The sequence below is a fragment of the Neovison vison genome, chromosome 6 (assembly GCF_020171115.1).
Source record: "Neovison vison isolate M4711 chromosome 6, ASM_NN_V1, whole genome shotgun sequence".
Classification (NCBI taxonomy): domain Eukaryota; kingdom Metazoa; phylum Chordata; class Mammalia; order Carnivora; family Mustelidae; genus Neogale; species Neogale vison.
Genome location: NC_058096.1, coordinates 205,562,254 through 205,579,731, shown reverse-complemented (window position 1 = coordinate 205,579,731; position 17,478 = coordinate 205,562,254). Strand labels below are relative to the sequence as shown.

Genomic DNA, 17,478 nt, shown 5'->3' with positions numbered 1-17,478 from the left:
ATGCAGTGTCCCAGCTTGAGGAGGGGAGGAGCCCAGAGCAGAGTGACCAGAGGCCAGGTGTGAGCAAGGAGTTACAGACAAAGGCATTGGCCAAGGCTGGGGGTGTGGAGCAGTGATGACAGGTGAGGCAGGAGGTACCCTGGAGGTGGGAAGGGGGTAAGGATCCAGTGCACACTTTCCCAGGTCTTTAACCTATTTTTCAACTTGATGGGAAGGCTGGGTCTTGACTCACATCATTGGGTGGTGACAGTAGGCCCATCTCCCATGGAAGACTGAGCGAAAGTAGGTGTCTGCCTGGATCCTTCTGTCCCTTTCCTTCCCAACTTGTCTAGGAAATAGAGGCCATACTCTGAGGCCTTGGTGTTCCCTGGTTGATGCTGACCTACATTCTCCTCCACTCTGTCTAAGCTTTGCTATTTGTCTCCCATTGAACCAGTCTGAGCCCAGGACCCAGGTGAATTAGGGCTTGTTCTTGCCCTCAGTGGACACTCAGTCTAGTGGGGCAAGTTTTTATTGGGAAACAAGAGAAGCTCATATACTTTTTTTTTGAGATTTTAATCTTCTAAGTAAGAAGTAAGCATTTTCATTTTACATTGTTCTTCATTTGTGGAGAGTGAAACAAATGGAGTGGGGTTGGAATTAAAAAGCAGGTAGGGGAAGGTAGGACAGTATCTGATACTGAGTAGGTGGTCCAAATTTGTTGAATAAAAATTATCAAGAACATATTCCTATCATGTATGTTCTTGTTAGAGCAAGGTGCTTATGGAGAAAGAAAAGTAATTATTGCGAAAGCAAAGAGTATGTGTTTCTGTAATATTAATCTGGTGTCTTTCATCTAAAGAGCAAAACAGATACCAAGTATCGTTATTTAATTTGCCATTTGTCCAAAGTAATATGTGTCCATGCTATTGATCATTGTTGTGATTGGTGTTATTTTTTTTTTAAAGATTTTATTTATTAATTTGACAGACAGAGATCACAAGTAGATGGAGAGGCAGGCAGAGAGAGAGAGAGAGAGAGGGAAGCAGGCCCCCCGCCGAGCAGAGAGCCCGATGCGGGACTCGATCCCAGGACCCTGAGATCATGACCTGAGCCGAAGGCAGTGGCCTAACCCACTGAGCCACCCAGGCGTTATTTTATTCTGTATTTGCCTAGAAGAAAAGGGCTTCTGAGAATGAACTTAGATTTATAAAATAATTTTTAAAAAATTCTGTTGGCCAAAAAAATCGCTATTGATCCATTACAGCCTCTGTTCCTCTGTTCTCTGGAGTGCTGGGACCTTGGATAGTCACTGACCTCTCGCCTGCTCCATCCATACCCAGAGGACAGTCACACCTGAGGTTCTGTTGGGCAGGACTGCTTCTTTCCTGTCGAGGGGTAGATGCAGTTAGAACATGTGCAGTCTCCAGAGTGTTTTGGAAATGATTTCTTTAAAGGCCACTGTGTTGAGGCCCTAAGTGCTGTGCACTGGCCATCTGCAGGTCTTGGTATCCAGGCGCTGCCGTCCGTGTTGTCCTCGTTGTGGTGCCTTCAGCGGGGGCGGACCAACGGGGAAGTAACCAGTACCAGACAGGCGTACACTGGTCCTGTGCGAGGTGCTTAGTGAGTCACGGAGGTGAACCTTGTCACTCACTCCCTTAGCTCCACGGGCGGTGACAAATTCAATACTAAGCAGTTAGTCTGTAAGGGCAAAAGATAATGGAGATCCCTGGGTGCATTACAGATAATAAAAAAAGTGGATTTGCAGACTTTAAATTAGCCTTCTGTGAATTACCTATAGTTGCTTACTTTATAGTGTTACCGTCCCAGAAACCTCTGCTCCGATTTGCAGCTTCACTAACCCTTGGGGTTTGAGAGGTGGAAACTCTGGTGTCAAGAGCATGCAGGGTGACTTCCTGCTTTTGTAACCTTTGTGCATGTTGAGAGCCTGAGTGACTTTTTGAGATGTCTGTGGATTATGAGAGCTTGAGTATTCTTCTTTTTTTTTTTTAAGATTTTATTTATTTATTTGTCAGAGAGAGAGAGAGAGAGAGAACGAGAGTGAGCACAGGCAGACAGAGTGGCAGACAGAGACAGAGAGAGAAGCAGGCTCCCTGCCAAGCAAGGAGCCCGATGTGGGACTCGATCCCAGGATGCTGGGATCATGACCTGACCACAAGGCAGCCGCTTAACCAACTGAGCCACCCAGGTGGTCCCGCTTGATTATTTTTTTAAAAAGACAAAACTCTAGCTCTTTACATAAATAAACTGGTAACTGGTGAATTTGTGGTATTTTTAGTTCTTTGTGCTAAGGAAATCTGGATTTTCCTTTAAGCATTGGTTGAACATGGTTAATGATCTGAGGCCGGCGGAGGACTGGAGGGCCTCTCCCTCCCTTGGGATGAAAATCCTCTCTAAGGAACCTGTGGCTTCCTGTTTGCTCCCTCTGCCTTTCTGAGAGCAGGTTGCTGGGTGGGACACTTCATTTTGTTTCCAACAGTCAGTGAGATCCTGAAGTGTTCCTGCAGAGGCATCAGCAGAGAGTGAGGGCTATGGTCTTTGTGGTTGTTTTCTCAACCAGGTAAGAAATGCAGCCTGGCTGAACTGCCTCAGGATGAACGGTTCTGCTGCGGTGTGGGGGGCAGTCTCCCCCCGCATTCCCTGCCGGTTGTTGCTTTGACTGTTTTATCTTCGCATTTCCCACTCGAATCAGGAATCTTATCAAGAGATAACTGAGGTGGAGGGACTTGTGGGGGAACAAAGGCCAGATTCTGTTTTATCAGTCAAGCTCTTCAGGGCAGTTAGTCTGAGGAGATAGAATCAGAGCTCTCGTCCTCTCTCCCCCTCCTCTCTCTCTCTTGCCTGTGACCTCTACATTCCTGGTCTTTCCTCTGAGCAGTAGGGCAAGTGACTATCCCCATGGCTCTGAAAGGGGTTGGCTGGCCTGTTAGGAGGTCTGTATTGCCATGAAATCTCTGATAGTGTCCTCTTGATCTGTGCATGAAAGAATGCAAAGAGGAGGTCCCTGACTCCTTAATTAGGTCTATTCTTAAGACACAGCTTTAAGGTTTAAAAACAAGAAAGAAAGAAAGAAAGACCCCAGAACTTCAAGATTCACTGGACTGGTGTACAGTGAGAGGACAAAGGTAAATTTTCTGCTTACAGAAGAGGTCCTTTGGGGCACCTGGGTGGCTCAGTGGGTTAAAGCCTCTCCCTTCAGCTCAGGTCATGATCCTGGGTCCTGGGATTGAGCTCCGCATCGGGCTCTCTGCTCAGTGGGGAGCCTGCTTCTCCCTCTCTCTCTGCCTGCCTCTCTGCCTACTTGTGATCTCTGTCAAATAAATAAATAAAATCTTTAAAAAAAAAAAAAAAGAAGAGGTCCTTTAAGTAGTCAGCTTACCAGTGCAGATAACTGTGTGGAGACTGGGAGGGGCAAGGTGCCTGTGTACTCACTGTGTGTGTGTGTGTGTGTGTGTGTGTGTGTAAAATGTGATCTGCTCACCTAATGTGGGGTTGCAGCTCATGACCCATGTGGGAATAATGAGTCGGCTGCCCAGCTGACTTAGCGCCCTGGACCTGCACTCTTGATCAGATGGTAGGAGATCCAGCATACCTGGTGTGAAGGTGCCTGAACTGGACACATTTCCCTAAATCTGAGGAGAAACGAGATTTAGATTCTCTGAATCTCCTTGAGGAGCAACCCAGCATCCTCTTCTGGGTAAGGCTAGCAATGCAGGTGCTGGCAGGACCCGGCCCAGGAGTTTTGCCTTTGCTAGTTCATTGGGAGCTGGTGCTCTCAGGTGCCACTCTAGGGAAGCCTGATTGTGAGGTCAGTGCGTCAGGCGACCTTGTCCTGCTCTGCATTGGCGTTCCCTCCTCCTCACTGCCTGAAAACAGCACAGCCGTGGCTTTGCAGAACAGGAGTTCTAAGAGTTTGCAAGGCCGTCTTTTGGCTCTTTCTCCACAGCCTTCAGAAGCATACCTCTAAAACCTACCGGAGAAGTTTGTAATGATTTAGATTTTATAGTTGTTGCAAGGCTGAGGTGGGTAGAAGGGCCAATTAGAGCCGTATGTGGGAGGGAAGGAATTCAGCCAGCAAGAAGGCCTGAGCAAACGGAGTGGGTGCTAGTTGTGTCTTGTCCTTTTATAAACAATGTTTGTTGGTCTGGCAGTTTCTGGCATGGTTGAAATATTCTCGACGGTCGAGCCTTAAGAATGTGGCCCCAAACAAGAATGTAGCCAAAGCAGATCACACCGTTAAATACTGAAGGTCGAAGTCTGTGCCTGGATAAACATGGGGTGCAGTGGCAACCTTCCGGTGAAGGTGCAAGAACCCCCATTCACCAGAGCGAGGACACCCCTCTGTGGCGTCTGTGTTGTGAGGCTGCTGGCAGGGCTGAGGGCTGGGGTAAGGGGTAAGGAGAGACCTGACTAGGGGGCAGGGAGCATTGGGGCCACTCCCCTGCTTCCCCTTACTCCTCTGTTTTGGAGTCTAATTAGCCAGTTAGGTCAGGAAGGCCAGCAGTCAGCACGCTTTTTCTCAACTTAGTTCATCGAAGTCAGATTAACATATTAGTTTTTTTTGTTTTTGTTTTAAAGATTTTATTTATTTATTTGACAGAGAGAGATCACAAGTAGGCAGAGAGGCAGGCAGAGAGAGAGAGGAGGAAGCAGGCTCCCTGCTGAGCAGAGAGCCCGATGCGGGACTCGATCCCAGGACCCTGAGATCATGACCTGAGCCGAAGGCAGCGGCTTAACCCACTGAGCCACCCAGGCGCCCAACATATTAGTTTTGAGTGATGGCCCTTATTTGTAATCTTTTATAGGATAATGGAAAAATATATCAGGAAACTCAGCTTTTAACTTTTAACCTGTGAAATCAGATGTGATGACTGCTTTTGTGCTTAGTCAATCATTTCAGGGATTTGGTGGAAACGCACACTTGGCAGATGGCAGAACAAGCACCTGCTTGCTGCTAAGATCTCCTGGGGGAAAGAGCAGCAGGGGACATGTGGCTGAGGCCTCAGCAGTGGACCTCTTCTGCCTCCTTTCCCCTCTGGGTAGCCCTCGGCATCTGGCCTTGATGCAGACAGATATTGACCATCCTGCCCTCAAAACATAGTCTGGCTCTACCTTTGTGCTGAGATGGAGGGGTTTTGGATAGCCAGGGCAAGTCTGTGGAGTCAGAAGGAAACATTTTAGTTTCCAGTAAGCACCTACTCTGTGTTTGTAAATTTGCTGATTTTTAAGTACTTTAGTTTTATTATCTCTTGTGCTTTATGACTTAGTAATATGTGCAAATCCTAATTGAATATTTTCGTATGAAATGCAGGAAGGCTGCATGCATAGCAGATGAAGCTTCACACCTAGCACAGGGTAGGTAGTCGGTAAATATGCGCTGAAGTGTAATTATTCTTGGGCTGTCTTGAGATAATTGTAATTTGCTGTAATTGGGTTCTCGGATGCCACAGGGGTATGCGGATGTGGTAATTCATTCTCACTTGGATTCTGCTGAGTCTGGCCCCCGACCTCTCACATTTACTCCCTGCCCTACCCCACCTCTCACTCCAGCTGCTACAGCCAGGTGGTCCTTGTCTTTGGGCTCAGTTTACCCTTTTCTGTTCTCAGGGCCCTGCCTGGGCATTGGTGATTCAGACAGGACCTAAGCCTCATGAATGTTTTTTCTGAAGTCTGATTGGTATGACTCTGAGTAACATGTGTGTGGTGTTTTTTTTTTAAGATTTTATTTATTTGACAGAGAGCGAGCGCATGCATATGCACACAAGGGGGCCGGATCGGTAGGCAGAGGGAGACAGAGGGGGAGAAGCAGGTTCCCTGCTAAGCAGGGAGCCTGATGCAGGGCTCCATCCCGGGACCCTGGGATCATGACCTGAGTGGAAGGTATATGCTTAACTGATAGAGCCACCTAGGTGCCCCGAGTAATGTGTTTTTAAAAAAATATTAATTTATAATTGTGGTTAAAATGCATAATAAAATTTACCATGTTACCCATTAAAGTTTTTTTTTTTAATTGTGGTAAAAAAACATCTAACAGATTTTTACATGTTAATAATTTTTAAGTTTGCAGTTTAGTACCGAGTAATGTTTAACAGCAAGGGGCATACCGAGGTCAGTGGAGTGTAGAATGAACTGTTTCGCAGTGAGTTTTGTCACAGAACATGTGAAAAATAGACCCAGTTGAAAAACCACGGTCTGGTGGAGAATGGCCTGAAGCCCTCGGATTTTGAGCCTTTTCCTTCTCTTCCTCTAGGACATGTTTGTACCTGAGTGAGTTTGTACTCAGGTATTAAAGCTTTGCTTCCTTCCTGCATTTGTTGAAAAAAACCAAACCACCATCAGCAGAAACCATTGCCCTTCCTGCACCTCTCCTTTTGGTAACTGTGATAAGTGAGAATTTGCAAGAGTTTTCCAAGTGAGAAAAGTTCGAAGAAGCTTTTCTAATAGATGATTATGTAGTGCTTCTTCCACATATTTTTACTTAAAGTGTCTTGCTGTGTATGTAACCCTAGACTACTTTGGTGGGTTCTCCAGCTCCCTGGTGGTGTCTCTGGGGGTCTGCCCCACACCTCTGGTGGTATCCCACAGCGTGCTGGCCAGGCGGGGGCTTGCCTTGTGTCGGGGGGGTCCTCAGCTGCCTCTGGAGCTGTGAGCACTTTTGAGGGAACACCTTGAATCTTCACCGGCGACTTGGTTCAACACTTGTCTCATCCGATGCTAAAGAGGGGAAAAGGCCCATTTTTAACTCAAAGCAGAGAAAGCTGCCTGTCTTATGGTATTTGGAGCCCAAATAAACAGTGACTTCACACTATTGTTTTCCATTGTGGGAGTACATCCTGTTGGCCATCCGTTTGAGCAGTTTTAAACTGGTTAGCCCTCCAGAATTTTTATATTAATGTTAGACTGATATTTAACAGTTAATTTTAACTTTTGAGTGTCTGGACAAAAGATTTTATTTTATTTATTTTTTTGAGAAAAAAAGCATGTGCATGAGTGTAGTGGGGGGAGGGAGAGGGAGAGGCGCAGAGAGAGTCTTAAGCTTCACACCCAGCGAGGAGCTGAATGGGGAGCTCAGCTTCACAACCCTGAAATCATGAGCTCAAACCAGGAGTCAAATGGCCAACCAGTTGAGCCACCCAGGTACCCCCGGGGACAAGAGCATTTTTGCTAGATGGAACTTAAAGCGGTTGTTTCAGTTGGTTTTGCTTTTAACTTTTTCAAAACCATTTGAAACAGAGACATGGGCTTCTATTATTTGTTTGGTTTAAAAAGATAGTCCCATTTTCCTTAAATGTTTCAATTACTACGGCGAAAAGAAGCAGTTTGAGAGTTTAAGTACAGTTTCTAGGTAATCTAGCTATTGGAGAGGAGCAGTTCCTGGGAGTGGTTGGGGGTGAAGGCTGCGTCGGCCTCAGCCACATTTTGTGTAGTTAGTAAGGGATTGACTCTCACAATTTTTCTTTCATTCTTGGAAAGCAAAAACTAGTAGGGAGCTGTTCTTCTAATATTCTAGTTAAGATGTCTTAGTTTCATTCCCTGTGGGCTTTTCTGCATATGAGGAAACATTAAGTTTACTATGAATTGAGCTGGTGCCACATACACATTTGTTCTCGCATTTATTGTGTGGAAAGCATTTATTGACTGAGCTTCCTGTGTGCATGGGGCACTCATCAGTTCTGGAAAGGCAGGCTGAGCAGAAGAGATCTGCTTTCCTGGAGCTGGGCTTCCAGTAGAATATTCTAGTTCCCAGGAACTGGCAATCCCCAGCTCTGTCTAGATTGTCTAGACAGAATAGGCCTTGTGCCTCATGGGCATATGTTCCCCCGCAACCCCCCACCCTCAAACAAGGCATGTACTTTAGTCATATATAGCTGGGGATTAGTATTAGTGACAGGAAGGGCCAGAGGAATTCTTTCTTTTTTTTTTTTTTTTTTTTTTTAAAAGATTTTTTTTTTTTTTTTTTTAATTTATTTGAGAGAGAGAGAGTGTGAGAGAGAGCATGAGCGAGGAGAAGGTCAGAGAGCGAAGCAGACTCCCCATGGAGCTGGGAGCCTGATGTGGGACTCGATCCCGGGACTCCAGGATCACGCCCTGAGCCGAAGGCAGTCGTCCAACCAACTGCGCCACCCAGGCGTCCCTGGAGGAATTCTTTCTTTTCTGCTGAACTGGGCCCCCGGAAGTTTGGGGTTCTTGCCTGTCATATATATTGCTTTTGATTCCTTAATTGTGTCCCTTGACTTGGTAAACTTAAAATACACTTGCCTCCAGAGCGGATATTAAGTATTTGGTTTATAAAGGACACTACCTTTTTGGCATTGCTGAAAACTTGACGTACGTGTGTGTGTGTGTGTGTGTGTTTGTGTCTGTGTGTGTCTCTCTCTCTATCACTGGAGAGTCCCCAGGGTCACAGTTGGAGAAAGAAAGCATCGTCGAGGCCGTTGGGAGATTCAGGGGATTGCCAGCTCCAACCCCAACTAGATCGGGTTCCTATGAGTGAGGACACTTACCTGAAATGAGTCTTGGGGTCTTGGGCCCCCTGGGCTTCCTACCCCAGACTGTCCTTTCACTCTTGGGGACCCATATCCCAGGAGCCGGGTGGGGGGTTCCCCTGCTCAGATATTCTTCTTGCCTACAGCCAGCACCATGAAGTGCTGCCTCAGTGGTGCTCTCAGGTGCTGAATGTTCACCTGGCCCAGGGAGGGGTGTGATGGGTACCTGGGGTACCGTGGGGCTCTCTTCCCTGGCTCTTGGGGCAGGAGTGCAGGCTTTTACCAAGAGAAGAAGGAGAGGGCAGCCCGAGTGCCTGCTCTGGGATAGCAGTGTCCCAAAGGGCTGTGCTGTGTCCAGGCTTTGCAGGCTCTAACACTTTTAAGGTTTCTCTGCCCCCCTGGGCGGGGGGGATGTCTAGAACTAAAGGGTGGAACTGCTGCCTGGCAGCATTGTTCACTTTTTACACTTTCTGTCATGGCTGTCGAACATGTGTTTAGAGAGCCAGGGGCTTCACTAAGGCACTGGGAAGGCCCCTCTTCACAGAGTTGTATTGCACTGGGGTCGAGGGCAGCACTGAACTCAGACTTAGTGGCAGGCACTGACTGGGTACTGGTACAGAGGGAATGAGTAACCCATTCCACTACACATTCTCTGATAGATCATCTTTGGCAGCTTCTGTTAGCCAGATAGTGGTGAGTTCAGCTGAGACGTAACATGTTCTTGGGCTGCCCTGAGCACTTCCTGGTCTTCTAGAAGGTATAATAAGAGTGCACATATGCAGTATTAAAATGAGTGGCTGTGTCAGGAAGACTGTGTGATTCTGCCTGAGTCTCTGTTTCCTGAGCACCTTCACCGTATTCTGGCCACAGGTGGTGTGACCATGGTCGAATGTTACCTCTCCCAGGGCCTTGTTCCCTGAAAAAAGGAGGAGGCCGATTTCTGGAGTGCTTCCATCTCTGAATGACCAAGTGTGTGAGTAAGAGACTATGTAAAAACCTTCCAATGGGATGTCCTAGTTTGGGCGTTTGAATGCAGCCTGCCAAGTTCCTTGCATGGGGAGATATGACCCTTGCTTATAGGAAGCCAGCATCAGAAAGACACAGGCTGCTTTTTGCCAAGTTTCCAAAAGATCTTTTCTCCCCGGGGCATGGAAAACCGACATATAGCAGTTGGAGTTGTGCCCTGGACATCGCCTGCTTGCTAAATGTAGAGGCACTTAGTCATACCCGTGAAACAGATACCCCATGTCGTCATGTGTCCGCAGATAGCAGACTGAGCTTATGTTCTTGGTAGGACAGGGTGTGTCTCATACTGTTGCTGTTTTCAAATAAGCTGAGAATTTTTTTTTTTTTAAGATTTTTATTCATTTATTTGACAGAGAATGAGAACGCACAGGCAGGAGGAGCTTCAGAGGGAGAGGGAGAAGCAGACTCCCCGCTAAGCCAGGAACCCCACATGGGGCTGGATCCCAGGACCCCAAGATCATGACCCGAGCTGAAGGCAGATGTCCAACAGACTGAGCCACCCAGGTGCCCCTAAGCCGAGAATTTTTAAATGGAGAATCAGATTAGAAAAGTAAAAGATCAACTGGATCTCAGAAGTAGTAAAATAAGTAAATTAAAGAGTAAAGACACAGGAAGAAGCTAAAAAAACACCAAGTTCTCTATCCTCTCCATTAATTCATTAGGTGTGTGTCTGGAACTGTGTGTGTGCTTGGTATACATTACTGATTGTGACAAATGTCCCCCTGTCCCCCCAAGCTTCCAGTTTTGTGGGGTGTTAGTTGAGCTGAGCACTTAACTAAATAAGAGTTACAATGTGTAAGAAAGAAAAGGCCATTAAGAGAAGCACTGTGCAACAGTAAACTGTCAAGTTACAATTTAGAATAGTATAAAACGGGCACCTGGGTGGCTCAATCCTTAAGTGTCTGCCTTTGGCTTGGGTCATGATCCCGGAGTGCTGGGATGGAGCCCTGTAGAGGCATCAGGCTTTGCTCAGGGAGCCTGCTTCTCCCTTTTCCTCTGCCTACTGCTCCCCCTCCTTGTGCTCTCACTCTCTCTTTCAAATAAATAAATCAAATCCTTAAAAAAATAGTATAAAACAGAAGATTTAGTTCTAAAAATTAAGTGATAAAATAAGCTATAAAAGGGGTATGAAGGCACAGACAGGAAACTGGGAGATACAAACATACACACACACACGAATTGAAAGAAAAACCTTTAACGTAGGGAACTTGATAGAAATCTGAGAAGACCTCTACCGAGAGTACGATGAACCTACCGAGAGTACGATGAACCTGTGTGTTGAGGAGTCAGGGTGTTTCCTTCTTTGCCTTTCCTGGTGGAGGACCCTGCAGCGGTCACAGAGAGTTAAGTGGTTCTTGGGAGCTGAAGTCCACAGGACCCCAGCCTCTAAGTCCGTGGTCATTTGGTGTCCCCTTGAAGTGTGACATTTAACACGTTTGGCAAGTCTGTGCTGGGAAAAAGTGATACAGCCAGATGGCTGGCAGGAGAAGTCCCTTTTGGGGAATGGGTCTGAAATCCCATGAGAACTATCCGGTTGCCTATGGCCTTAGGGTGGAACAAGGTAGTGGAAACAGGAAGGAGGACAGTGTTATACCTAGTATTTATCTAGCACTGATGAGAGGATGGGATCATGCCAGATCATAAAATATCTTCATTGACTTTCTAAGGTAGATAAATCTCAAATCACTTTTCGTATCTTTGTGGAGCAGCTTCATGTGTTTTTTTTCTGAGCCTTTAGGGAGCAAGTGCTGTCCTAGAAACTAGAAACTAGGAGTATGTGAACTTGAGTGAAATGGGGCCCAGGAGGGTAGGGGTAGACAGAAATGGAGTTGATCAGTGGGGTAGGGTTGGGGCACGGCAGTAGCTCCAGGGGCTGAGATCTGGATGCCATTCAGAATTTGCTAGACACATGAATGAGGGCAGGGCTTTCCAGTCCTCAGAAGGTGGTGAAGAAGACACGGAGCAGGACTTACTGTTTTAGGATTTTTATTAGTTTGAGATGACAGCCCTTTACCTTCACGGTGTTTCAGGTCTCTAGCAGAGAACATAGACTTTATATATAACCTTAGTATCTGCTACTCAGCTTTGTCATACCTTAATGTTCTGTTGTTGTTGTTGTTTCAGATTTATTTATTTTTTAGAGAGAGTGCATGGCACTGAGTGGGGAGCCAGACGCAGGGCTTGATCCCATGACCCTGAGATCATGACTGGAGCTAAAACCGATTCAGATGCTTAACTGACTGAGCCACCTACGCACTCCTCTTCTTTTGTATTTTTGTAATATCCTATTTTAGGAGATAAAGCAGTTATGAATTTGGAGACCGTTGTGAACCCACCTTTTCTTGTGCCCCTTTTAGACCTATACCGACTTCTTTGACACCCCAACTGCCTCGTTAGTCCCTGACAACCACTAATCTATTCTCCATTTCTATAATTGTGTTACTTCAAGAATATTATAAAAATATAATATATGTAATATGTATATGTAAGATATGTATAAAAATATAGTATGTAAACTTCTAGGATTAGCATTTTACACTCACCATAATTCCCTTGAGATTCATTCACTTTGTCTAGTATATCAATAGTTTATTTCTTTTTATTGCTCATTAGTAGTCCATGGTATGGATGTACTACAGTTTGTTTAACCATTCATCCACTGAAGGACATCTGGGTTGCACTATTGGTTGAAGAAGCTATTTTCCCCCATTGAATTGCTTTTGCATTTTTTTCAAAAGTAAGTTGGGTATTCTTGTTTAAATCTGTTTCTGGATTCTAGGGGTGTTTGGGTGGCTCAGTGGGTAAAGTGTCCAACTGGTGGTTTTGGCTTGGGTTGGGATTTCAGGGTCATGGAATCGAGCCCCACAGTGTTCAGCACAGAGTTTGCTTAAAACACTCTCTCTCAAATAAATAAATAAATCTTAAAAAAAATTTCTGGATTCCCAGTGCTGTTCCATTGATTTATATGTTTGTCTCTCCACTAATACAGTCTTGATTGTTGTAGCTTGCTAAGTTTTGATATTAGGTAGAATAATCCCTCTTTTTCTTTTACAAAATTGTTTTTTGGCTATTGTAGTTTCTTTGCCTTTCCATATAAATTTAATTTTTTTAAAATTTTTTAAGATTTTATTTATTTATTTGAGAGAGAGAGCATGAGCAGGGAGGAAGGGGACAGGGAGAAGCAGACTCCCCGCTGAGCAGGAGGCCCAATGCAGGGCTCAATCCCAGGACCCTGGGATCATGACCTGAGCCGACAGCAGAGGCTTAACGACCCAGCTACCCAGGTGCTTGTCCTGTTATCCTTCTGTTACGGATTTCTAATTTGATTCCATTGTGGTTAGAGAACACATTCAGTGTTATTTTATTTCTTTTAAGTTTTTTAGCGTTTGATTTATGGCTCTAGATATGGTTTATCTGTATTTATGTTCCATGGACATTCGAAAAGAATGTATGTTCTGCTGTTAATGTTGATTAGATCATGTTGATCGACGGTATTTTTGAATTCTTTTGTAACCTTGCTAATTTTCTTTCTAGTTGCTCTCAGTTGTTGAGAGTGTGTTGTTGAAGTTTCCGACTAAAACTGTGGATTTGTTTATTTTTCCTTTCAGTTCTGTCAGTTTTCATTTAACTTTGTTGTTTGGTATGTGTACGTTTAGGGTTGTTATTCTTGGTAGCTTGAGCCTTGTATCATTTCCCTCTGTCTTTGGTAATTGTCTTTGCTCTAAAGTCTATTCTATCTGATATTGATAGAGCCTTTTTTGCTTTCTCTAAATTAATGTGTGCATGTTATATCTTTTTCTGTTCTTTTTTTTTTTAAGATTTTATTTATTTGACAGAGAGAGACAGAGTAGGAACACAAGCAGCACAAGCAGGGGGAGAGGGAGAAGCAGGCTTCGGCTGAGCAGGTAGCCCGATGCAGGGCTCAATCCCAGGACCCTGGGATCATGACCTGAGCTGAGGGCAGACTCTTAACAACTGAGCCACCCAGGCGCCCCTCTTTTTCTCTTCTTTTACTTTCCACCTATCCCTTTCATCTTGGTATTGTCATCTATTGATTGCCTTCTTTTAATTCAGTTCAAGATCTTCCTGGTTTATGGTATGAGTGTGTTTTTTTGTTTTTTCGTTTTTTTGTTTTTGGAGAGGGAAAGAAAGGGTGGGGGAGAGGGGGGGTGCGGAGGGAGAGGTAGAGAATCCCAAGCAGGCTCCATGCCCAGCACAGAGCCTGATGTGGGGCTCAGTCCCACAACCCTGAGATCATGACCTGATCTGAAACCGAGAGTCGGACGCCTTACCAACTGAGCCACCCAGGCGCCCCTGATGAGTGGTATTTGATTGAAATCTGAACAGTTTTGTCTTTGTTCTGAAACTGATTGTTTTTCCTGGCTTTTTCTAATACTCTGGCAGGAGACAGATGAGGGAGGTACTGCCTGATTATTGGAAAGTGGAGGTAGAAGTCCAGGTTCCTTACTCAGCCTTTGTTTTTAATTGAAGTATAATTAACATACAGCATTCTCTTAGTTTCAGGCAGACAACATAGTGATTCAACAGCTCTATACATTCCTCTGTGCTCACCATGATAAGCGTAGTCACCATCTGTCACCAAACACTATTACAGTATTATTGACTATTCCCTATGCTGTACTTTGTATCTCCATGATTGTTTTATAACTGGAAGTTTGTACCTCATTTTTTTCTTAAAGATTTACTTACTTATTTGAGAGAGAAAGAGCAGTGCAAGTCGGGGGGCAGGGGCAGAGGGAGAAGGAGAGAAGCAGACTTCCTCCTGAGAGTGGAACTCCATTTCGGCGCTTGATCTCAGGTCCCTGAGATCATGACCTGAGCTGAAGTCAAGAGTTGGAGGCTTAACGGGCTGAGCCACCTGGGGCCCCATGTTTGTACCTCTGAATCACCTTTATCTATTTCACCCATCCTCCCCCACCCACTTCCCCTTTGGCAACTACCAGTTCTATTTAAGAGTCCGATTTTTTTTTTTGGTTTGTTTGCCCCACTCAGCCTTTTTTGACACCTTAAGCCTGGTGAAGTCCTTGTTAACTGCTGCTGGGTAGGGGTGGGAATTCTCATTCCCTAGCCCTCTTTATCAGTGAGCAGTGTGAGCGTTCTGACACTAGTTCTTCTCTGACACCAGCCCCACAGGTAGTGGGAGAAACGCCTCGTTACTGCTTGGATGGCCATAGAGTCTAGGTTTGGTTTCCACTGACACTGAGGGACTAGAGGAGTAGGCCAGGTGGTACGTTGTTACTGGACAGTAGGGGTGAAAGTCCTACTTGGCCTTCTCTGATACCACCCCAGTGGGGATTAGGGAGCCTTGTTACAGCCTCATGAGGGTGGAAGTCTGAGGCTCTCCATTTGGCCTTTGCTGGCTTGGGTGGGAGTGGGGCCATAGTTTTTTCTGTGGTGTTTGGCTAGAATAGAGCTGTTATTGTCTAAATGTTTTCTGTCTTGCTAGGCTACCCCCTTCCTGCTCCTCTGGCTAAAGAGAGCAGACTTTTGTTGGGACTCTCTTTCGTGTCATCTGTTGGCATTTCTGGGTTGCCAGCATCTTCAGCTCCAAATCTGGGATGTTTGAGGCAAAGAACTCACCACTTTGTCTTTCCTTGAGTCTTGAGGTCTCTCACTGGTCTGCCTTCTTCCCTTGACTTTTTAGAGTCGTGTGTTTATATATGATGTCTGGAAGTTTTTGTCCTGTTTAGTGGGAAACAAGGGGAAAAATAGGTCTACCTCATCTTCTTAGATATGGAAGTCCAGTTGTTTTTTTTTCTTTTATGCTTTATTTTTTGATGTCTTGTTAAATGAAGTCCTTTCTTATCCTGACATTCTACTGTATTCTAAGATTTTGGGACTCCTGGGTGGCTCAGTCAGTTAAGTGCCCTCAGCTCAGGTCAGGATCCCAGGATCCAGTCCAGCGCCTGCTTCTCCCTCTGCCACTCCCCCTGCTCACACACTCTCTCTCTCTCTCTGTCAGATAAATATGTAAAACAAACAAACAAAAAAACTAGGGCTAGATATAACTGCTGTTTATAAAGTTATTTTCAGGGGCGCCTGGGTGGCTCAGAGGGTTAAAGCCTCTTCCTTTGGCTCAGGTCATGATCCCAGAGTCCTGGGATCAAGCCCCACATTGGGTTCTCTTCTGAGCAGGGAGCCTGCTTCCCTTCCTCTCTCTCTGCCTGTTTCTCTGCCTACCTGTGATCTCTGTCAAATAAATAGATAAAATCTTTTAAAAAATAGTTATTTTCATAGAAAAATACTTATAAATCAGCGGCACCTGGGTGGCTTAATCAGTTAAGCAGCTGCTTACGGCAGGTCATCGTCTCGGATCCTGAGATCAAGTTTCGTATCGGCTCCCTGCTCAGTGGAAAGCCTGCTTCTCCCTCTGCCCTTCCCCTCCGCTTGTGCTCATTCTCTTTCTCTCTAACAAATAAATAAAAATCTAAAAAAAATTTTTTTTATAAGTTCAGCTTTTTACATTTGTATAGCTAATCCACGCAGGACTTATTTATAATGGAGAAGTGAGGGAGGACCCTAATTGTACTTGATTTCCTGCATAAATGGCTATTGGTCCTGGTGCCTGTGAACTGCTCCTTTGCAAGCTGATTTCGGGCTCTCTGCTTCCACAATCCACTTCTGCTCTTCCGCTGTAATGCTGCTTTAAATACCTTTATGATAAGTCTTTGGTAAGCTAGGACTCCCGGACTTCAAAATTATTTTACTTGGGCTTTGGCTGTCTCATGAAACAAAGTAGGAACAGGAATGGGAAAATCAATAGCCAGAAAAACCCCAACCCCAGGCCTGTTGGAATTGGCTTGGATTTGCATTGACTTTATAGTACATTGCCCACTTCAGTGACCTTGTTTTTTGTTTTTTTTTAGCAGTATCATTTACTTTGCATACCCCAGTCAAAAAATATCATGTGGCCCCTCGGCAGGTTGGCTTAGGGCAGGGCTTTCTTTTCTAGAATGAGAAATTGCTCTGGTCACCTTGGGGACACCCATCAAGTCCCACAGTGCATCAGTGTGACTTGTCAGCCTTAGGGCAAGTGTTCTGAGCTGCCTGCTGAAGCAAGTCAGGAGACTGAGGGACAAGGTGCAGGGTTCTAATCTCTCTTTTGGGGATGGGGAGCAAGTGAGGCCAAATAAGTTTGGTTCACTGGCACTGAGTTTGTAAATATGGGTTTAATAAACAAGTCCTGTGATTAGTGCTTGGGATGTGAGGAATACACAGCTGCTGAACTTCTCTGTGCAAATGCTTGGTTTTTTAGTCTCTTCAAAAGCATTGTTTTTAGTGGGGGGAGAGGCAGAGGGAGAAGGAAAAAGAGAATCTTAGCAGGCTCTGTGCTCAGTGCAGAGCCAGATTGATGCAGGGCTCGATCTCACAACCCTGAGATCATGACCTGTGCCAAAATCAAGAGTGGGACACTTAACTGATGCTTAACCCAGCCACCCAGGCACCCCAAAAGCATTGTTTTAAGACTTAGTAAATGTTATATTAGCCATATTGCTTGATCTCTCTCTATATATAAAAAAAAATTCTTCCCCTTGAAACATTTCAAAATAAAATGCAGAGAATTTTTTTTTTTAAAGATTTTTTTTTATTTATTTGGCAGACAGAGATCACAAGTAGGCAGAGAGAGGGGGGGAAGCAGGCTCCCTGCTAAGCAGAGAGCCCGATGCGGGGCTCGATCCCAGAACCCTGGGAACGCAGAGGCTTAACCCACTGATCTACCCAGGCACCCCAAATGCAGAGAATTTTGCTCCTTCATCCCTAAATCCTTCAAAATTAGGGACAATCTCTTACACAACCACACTACTATCATCTCACCTGAGAAAATTAATAATAAATCCAATCTCCCGCCCAGAGGCCCAATTATTTGTTTCAGAGCTGGGCTTCTGTGTTTTTTTGTTTCTTAAAGTTTTAAAGTTTTTTGCTTTAAGTAAATCCAGATCCAGTC

General features: G+C 45.2%; 1 protein-coding gene across 3 annotated transcripts in view; it reads left to right on the top strand.

Annotated features, from left to right (window-relative positions):
• Nucleotides 1-17,478, top strand: part of DAG1 (dystroglycan 1) — a 69,958-nt gene that overhangs the window by 32,010 nt on the left and 20,470 nt on the right. The gene's annotated exons all lie outside the window — the stretch shown is intronic.